Here is a 7,619-nt window from a genome sequence, read left to right on the forward strand (position 1 = left end):
TCTCCTGGGTGGTTGGTCTTTTTCTTGCTAATTTGTAACAATTCATATCGGTAATGAGAGACAGCCCTTTGCAAGATGAACTGCCGGTATTCCCACAGTTTGTCATCTTTTTATTTGGTTCACCTCCCATGCAGCTGCCTTTTATTTTTATGAGGTTGAATATATCCTCTTTTATTTAATGGCTTCTGGGTTTGGTATAATTCTTAGAAAAATTCAAGATTAGTGATTGTTAAAAATTTTTTTTAAAGCTTTGGTTCATTTGGCACTTATTTCAATGCGAAGGAGTCAGGTAGTGATCCAGAAGTTTTCCCCAAATGTCTGCTTAGTAATCCTAAGACTGCATTTATTGTACATTTTAAATTCTTTAGTAATTCCATTTCTTCCCGCTGGATTACGCTGCCCCCTTCCCGCATTGGCACTGGAGTCTCTTCCGGGACTTTCTTTTCCACCCTCTGACTGTTCACGGGCTGGGTTAATCATTGCCGTGTTAGAATAGATTTTAGGATCCCACACAGACAATCTCCAGCAGAACCCTTAGTTTAAATTTTTTCCTTGGTTTCTTTGCTTGCTTATTCTTTCGCGTGAACTTCAGAATTACTAAAGCTGGGCCTCCTGGTTTACCTAGAGAGCAAATAGAACTTCAGAACACGCACCTGGGTCCCAGTGCAGGATTCTCCTCATTGGTGAATGCCTGGGCCTCACTCTCCAGCCTGGCCACGCCCTGAGGGTGGAGTACGCAGGCGCGGCGCTCTCCAGGGTGCTGGGCTGTGTGGTTCTGCCCCAGACGGCATAACTTGCCTATTGGAAGGAAGATAGTTCCCGCTGAGCCGAGAGGTTCTGCAAGCCCCAGTGTGGGCCTTTCTGCTCTCACGAACCTGGACGGAGCACACCTGGTGTTGTAGAATGGGCTGGAAAGGACCAGTGGCCAGAGCAGGTGGGCAGCACTGAGCACAAGAGTCTGGGAGAGGAGATGGGCCCAGGAAGAGCCACTGTGGTCCCATTGCTGACCACTCATTCCAGAGGAAGTTTGCAGGCAGGTGAAAGGCAGCAGCCAGTCAGTCTTCAAGCTGAACTTGTGCAAACTCAGCCCAGATCCTGGAGCCTGGGCATCGATCAAAGCTTCCCAGAAACCCGATCCTCAGGCCGGCCAGTCAAGAGCGGCAGCAGAGAGCCCAGAATCTGTGACATAGGCAGCCATGGCTCTGTGCCCAGGTCTTCCCTCACTTCTTCTCCACCCCCAGAATCCAAGCTCAGCCAACCTAGTCGGGCCTCACCTGACAGAAACCAGCCATTTGGTTGAAGGACTGCTATGAGCTAGGCTGTTTGAGTAGGGGCACCCAGCGGGGCTGCGGTGGGATGAGCAGACCCCAGACCCCTGACAGGCTGTGAGAAGTGCCTCAGAAGCTGGCAGCAAACCTCAGCCAGCCTGGGCTGTCAGCAGGAACACTGGCTAAAAATACCCCAGTCTCAGAGGCCCCTGAGCCCCCTCTCACACCAGGAATCACAAATATGCCCTTCAATCTTCATGCAAGAGGCTGGCAAAAGAGCCCACTAGACAGGTGAGAAAACTGAGGCCCTGCACCCACTGAGTCCCAGCCCAGGGCCCCAATCTCTGGGACCAGCCAGAGAATCTCCTGTCTCACCTCAAGGCCAGGTCTGGACCCTGCCCTGCTCCTCGCCCATGACCCTGGGCAGGTGTCAGGGCAAGGCTCAGTCCAGGAGAAGCTCAGCATGGCATGAAGGCTCTGCCAGGCCCCACCCTGCATCCACTCTGCCCCGTGGCTCTCAGGGTGCAGAGCCACTTGCTAGGGGGCAGAACACTGAGGGCTTGAGCTGAGCCAATACAGAAGAATCTGGGACAGCAAGAGAATGCCAGGCAGGCTCTAATTGTCTGCCCCACTGGTACCTTGGTCCCTGTGGGCTTCTGGGTGACTATGTGGCACAGACACACCCTTTGTTTTGGGCTCATTAGCTGAATGACTCAAGACAAGGCCATCCTCCCTGGGGCTCACTTTCCCCACCTGCACCCCATGGAGGTGAGGAAAGTGGAGTCTAGCTGAGAGATACGAGGGCACTTGGAACCAGTCTCCCAGCATGTTGGTGACTGACTAAATGACTAAATAAGAGTGCAGATGAAAGCATGGAGGGCACAAAGGCAAGGAGCTCCTCCACGGTGCTCTGTGGGTGGGGTCTCCAAGCCCCACAGCCCTGCTCTGCCCTCAGTAGGATGAGCTCTTGGCCTCTCTCTCAGCAAAATGAGCAAATCTGCATGCCCTGTGGGTCATGGCAGCTCAGCAAGGGGCTCAGGGGCTGGGGAGCCCTGGGAAAAGTGAAGCTGGGCACAGAATCTGAATTAACCCAGCAAGAGCCCACTCGCTGCAGTTCCGGGAGAGGTACAAAGTTCATGTCCCACCCTCCACTCCTGTTCACTCCAGCTGGCAGCTGTGGCCATGCCTAGGCCCGCATTCCCTGCTCCACTGGGCACTTGCGGGTGCCCAGCTTTAACTGTTTGCTGGGCCCCTGGTGTGAACAGTGTCTCCCAATTTAGCCATCACTGTCAAGTGGGTGGCTCTGGAAGGACTGCATTTCTTGCAGGGATGGGGGAAAGGGAACGAATCAAGTGCTGATGCCTTGGACACAGCCTGGGGACCTTGCTTTCCTGAACTCTGCCCCTGCACCAGACTTGGAGCCCTCAGGGACCAGAAACCTCTTACTTATCCTTGGCCTGGGCTGGTGCCCAGACAGAGGCTACCAGCCTGCTTGCACCCTTTGGGAGAAGACCCTGAGCCCATCTGCTGGTGACCACCAGGGAGACCTGGACACTCACACCTCCCTATGGGAGCAAGAAGAAAGGTCAGATGCAAGAGCCAGATGCCTTGCCCTGGTCGGGTGGCTCACTGGTTGGAGTGTCATACTGCACATCAAAAGGTTGGGTGTTTGATCCTGGGTCAGGATACATACCTAGGTTGTGGGTCTGACCTCTGCTCAGGGCACATATGAGAGGCAACCAATTTCTCTCTCTCTCAAATCAATAAATATATCCTAAGGTGAAAATTTTTAAAACACTTTTTTAAGAGACAGGTGCCAGCACTGCATGTCCACCCAGCCTGAATTTCCTCATCCTGGAGACTGCCCATGGGGGCTCCAGGCCCAGGGGGTGAGCATGGTGAGGGACACCACTGTGCAATGCACGTGCCCCAAGAACAATCTCCAGCAGCGCTTCAGAGGCAGGAGGTGCACGTGGCCAGGCCAGGAGCTCACCCAACACAGCAGAATCTAGGACGCCATCCTTTGGGAGGAGGCCCCCGATTGGTGTGGGGGTTGGAGGCATATGGAGATGGGCAGGCCCAATGGGATTCTTGAGGATGCTGCCAAGGGTCAGGCTATCAGCTCCTTCCCTGCCCTGACCCTGGGTTGCTGCTGTGTTTGGCTTTGATGGCTAAGAAATGAGGAAGCAGATTGTCTTTATGCACACCAAAGTTGGGCAGGAGGACCCTGGGGGTGCAAGGCTAGTGACAGAAGGCCAAGACATCCCCTGCAGCCCCAAGGTTAGGCGTAGGGGTAGGTGTGGTGGGGCTTCTGCAGGAAGCAATGGGTGTAAGCAAATAAAGTTCTGGGAGGGGCTGCCAGGAGGTAGGTCTATCTGGGCACCTTGACCTCAATTTTCTTGTCTGTAAAGTGGGTAGCGGTGTGGTATCTGGACCACAGGACAGAATGGCACAACGCACCTAGCAGGCCTGGCACTGAGTCCTCTCAGGCCTCAGGCAGGCAGCCACCCTCCATGGTGAGAGCAGATGGCAGCTGGTGCACCCCCAGCTCCCTGGCACTGGGACCGCATTCCCATCTGCCCACTCTGAGTGCTGGGGAGGATTACATTGGAGCAGCACCTGGGCAGCAGGCACAGGTTTGCTGTATGACCTTCGAGCTTCCTTCTGGGTCTCTCCTAGCACTGGCCTGGGGGTAGCTCAGAACGTGGGCATGCACTCTGTCTCTTACCTCCCCACCCCTCCCTGGGAGGCTGCTGGGAAACTGGATGGCCACAGACACTCCAGCAGTCTGCTGGAGCAAAGCCACCACAGTTCTATCTCCTGAGGATGGAAACAAGGCTCCTGGAGCCCATGGAAGCAGTGACCTTCTAAGGAGGTCAAACTCTGTCCCTCAGAACTGGCCACAGAGCCCTGGCTGGTCTGGTTCAGTGGTTGAGTGCTGGCCTGAGAATCACAGGGTCGCCGGTTCGATTCCCAGTTTAGGGCACATGCCGGGGTTGCGGGCCAGGTCCCCAGTGGGGGAAGCGCGAGAGGCAACCACATGTTGTTTCTCTCCCTCTCTTTCTCCTTCTCGTCCTCTCGTCTAAAAAATAAATAAATAAAATCTTTAAAAAGAAAACTTGCCACAGAGAAGGATCCCTTTGCCCTAGCTGGACTCTATGAGTTTGAGTGAAAACCTCAAACTGTCCCTGTAGGGCCTTGCATGCTGCTCTCCGGGGACAAGAAAGGTGGACCAGAAAGGGGCAGTGAGCAGCTGACCTCTCCCAGAAGATATTAGTCTCTGTCTCATACACATGCTGCTCTGAACTCAGAGAGACCAGGAGGCTGGGCATGCTCATGCAGCTGACGGGGCCTCAAATGCTTGACATGCTATCATGCAGGCTGGTCCTCAGGACCAGAGGGTGGGAGTGAGAGAGCATCAGACCTCATTGGAGGGGTTGGAGGCCTGGCGAGCTTCTCGGAGGCTATGCCCCATGTAATGAGTCTGAAGGGCTATTCAGGCAGAAACTCAGGCCAGGCAAGGGGTGGTAGGCCTTATCAGCTGGAGAGTGGAGCTGCCCACAGTCCCATGCCCAGGCCCAGGCCCACACCTGGTCCTCAGAGACCTGTGTCCAGAAAGCCTGGGGGACACAGATCAACACGGCCTGAGTGGCCTGCCGTGCCTGCCCCCATGCCAGGCCTCCCAGGAACTGACAGGTATAGCTGGCATTACAGGGCAGAGGCTCTTCCCATAGGATTTCTGTCTCCTCCTGCAGGGTGGATCCCTAGGGCTGGCTGTACCCCTTGCCCGAGGCTGCAGCCTCTGTCGAGCCCTCCCCACCAACTCTTCAGCAGCTGTCACGTGCCTTCCCTCCTGCACACTGTAGGCCTGGCGTGGGGATGGCTCCATAGCTGCCCACCCAGTGGGCACACTGTCCCTCATGCTGTCCTGCACCTGCCCACACCCTGATAAATGTGCCTTACCAAACCAGCCCCACGTCTGCAGCCTGAAGAAGGAGCTGTGTCCTGCTGGTGTTGGACTGACCAGCCACCCAGTCCTGCTCAGCTCCACCTCTGCCTGAAGTCCCTCAGGGCAGGCCCACACCCACCTATCCCACCCAACACCGGGCAGTCAGCCAATAGGCTTCCAGTGAGGGTGGCACTGGCCAAGGTGCTGACTACAGGGGCAAAGGACGCCAGTCCCATGGCCACAGCGCCTGGGTTTCATACAAAGACCTGTGGCAGGTGTCAGGCCCAGGCCCCAGCCCAGAACAGCCAAAAACATCCGGGCTTGGCAGCTGGAGAGGGTCTTGGTGCCAGAAGCCTCCACACTGTAAGCAGCACTGGCTCCCCGTTGCCTTCCACGTGCGCTTTTGCCCCAGAACGCCTGCTCCCAGCTGGGAGCTTTGAGCCTACAGGAAGGTGAGCACACAGTTTCAACAACGGTGTGCTAGCCCTGGGTGCTGCATCATTCGAAGAACCCAGGAGCAGTCATCAGGTAAATGTCATCTCCAGGCTCCTCTGCAAGCATGGGCAGCGCTGTGAGCTTGATCCACACTAGCCTTGACCTCAGACTGATGGCCAGTGCCACATGGCTTGTTGCCTGAGCTAAGGTGGCCCTGCAGGAAAAACTCTTCCTGGGCTGGGAGCTCTTCTGGGGGGAAGAGTGCTGGCATAGGGACAAGCACCGATCCCTTTATGGCTCTGTGAGCCTTGGTCTCAGCTCCCCAGCTGTCTGGTGGGGGATGCACTTCCCATGTGGCTGTGGGGAAGATTCACTGGTGGCACTCAGCAACCAGCACCCACTGGTGAGGGGCCCAGGGGTTCCCCTCCTGCCCCTTTAGGGTGACAGGGGCAAGAATAGCCACCCAGAAGCTTGGAGTATCTAGGCTCTATTTCACCTGCTGTGTGTCTGGGAGTTGAATGAACTCCACAGGAGGTGAAAAACCGAGGCTGGGATGAGGAGCAATTGGGCAAAAGTGTGCTCAGGGCCACAGTGCAGCAGCCAAAGGGGACCGGACAGTGGGGCTCCCACACTAGGCCAGAATGCCAGCCTGGCACAGACAGCCGCGGCTCCACCCCACGGAGCTGCCAGGGCCCTGTGCTTAGATGGGAGCACGGGGCTCACAGAGGGTGCCATGCTCCCTTGGCAAAGCTGGCATGCCATGAGCTCTGTGCTCTGCTGACCTCACCAGTGCAGCAGCCAAGGTCAGGAGGTTTGCTTTGATGAGGAACAGAGTGTACTGGGCTTCCCAGTTACCAGGTCTCTCAGCTTCACATCACCAGGTGACATGCACTAGGGCTCCCACAGGGGCCACCAAGCCCTCAGCCAGGAGTGCCAGCCACGGGGAGGTTCTGCCCTGGCCCTGGGTCCTGCAGACTGGAACTGACTGTGAACTGGTCAGCCAGTCCCCCATTCACACCGTGTTCTTACCTGCTCCCTGGGCTCCGAGATACCTGGGTCCAGGCCCAGACCAAGCTGATTGCCTTCCAGCGCTCTTCTGTGGGCAGCACAGCCTGCAGGCACACTAGCAGGGCAGCTCCAGGAAATACGCAGAAGCTTATCTGTGAGGCCAGGTAGAGGAAGGCTGGGCCGCCTGCCTGTGCCCGTGTTCATGGGGTAGGGGGTGGGGTCGTTTGGTCTCTAGTCCTAGAGCCCTGGTTGGCTTTGTGGAGGGTGGGGATACTAAGCAGTTGGGCGTGGAGCCCCATTCCACAGGAGGGAACAGGTGGCGGGCTACCTTGAGGGGCAAAGGCAGGACTGCGCCTGCGTCCCTTCCCTGGGGTGGTGCAGAAAGGGTAAGGGGTTTCAGAAGTCTCTGGAGCTTCGAGCCTGTTTTCAAACCAGAAATGAAACAATACTCCTCCAGCAAAGGGTCGCTGGGCATGGGAGCTATAGAATTTAGGAGGCGGGGAAGGGAGTGGGCCAGAGTCGCCCCAACCCCCATCCTCAGGCCTCCGGACAAAGCTCCTACGAGTAGCTGGCTACTTTGGAGACCCGCACACCCGGCTAGCCCGGGCCGCCACGCCCTCCCGCCCGCGCTCCCAGCCGCTGTGTCCCAGGCCGCCATGCCCGCGGCTGCCTGCAGGGGCCGCCGACTCTTCAGAAATGCGCCGCCTTTGTCTAGGGCCGCGCAGCGCCGGTGCACCGGGCGTGCTGAGCGCCTCCTGCGGCTCGGCCCGCGCCCCCCGGCTTCGAGCCACCCTCACCACCGCCCCGCGCCGCCCGCGCCCCTGCCCAACCCCGGCCCGCGCCCAGGTGAGAGCCCCGCCCGCCGCGAGGCTCCGCCCCGGCCCGCCCCCGCCCCGCCCGGGCCGGGCCGGCGTGGGTACCGGGCGGGTTCCTCCCGCGTCAGACCACATGATCCCATA

The sequence above is a fragment of the Sturnira hondurensis genome, unplaced genomic scaffold (genome assembly GCF_014824575.4).
Source record: "Sturnira hondurensis isolate 20B ecotype Veracruz unplaced genomic scaffold, ASM1482457v3 Scaffold0017254, whole genome shotgun sequence".
NCBI lineage: Eukaryota > Metazoa > Chordata > Mammalia > Chiroptera > Phyllostomidae > Sturnira > Sturnira hondurensis.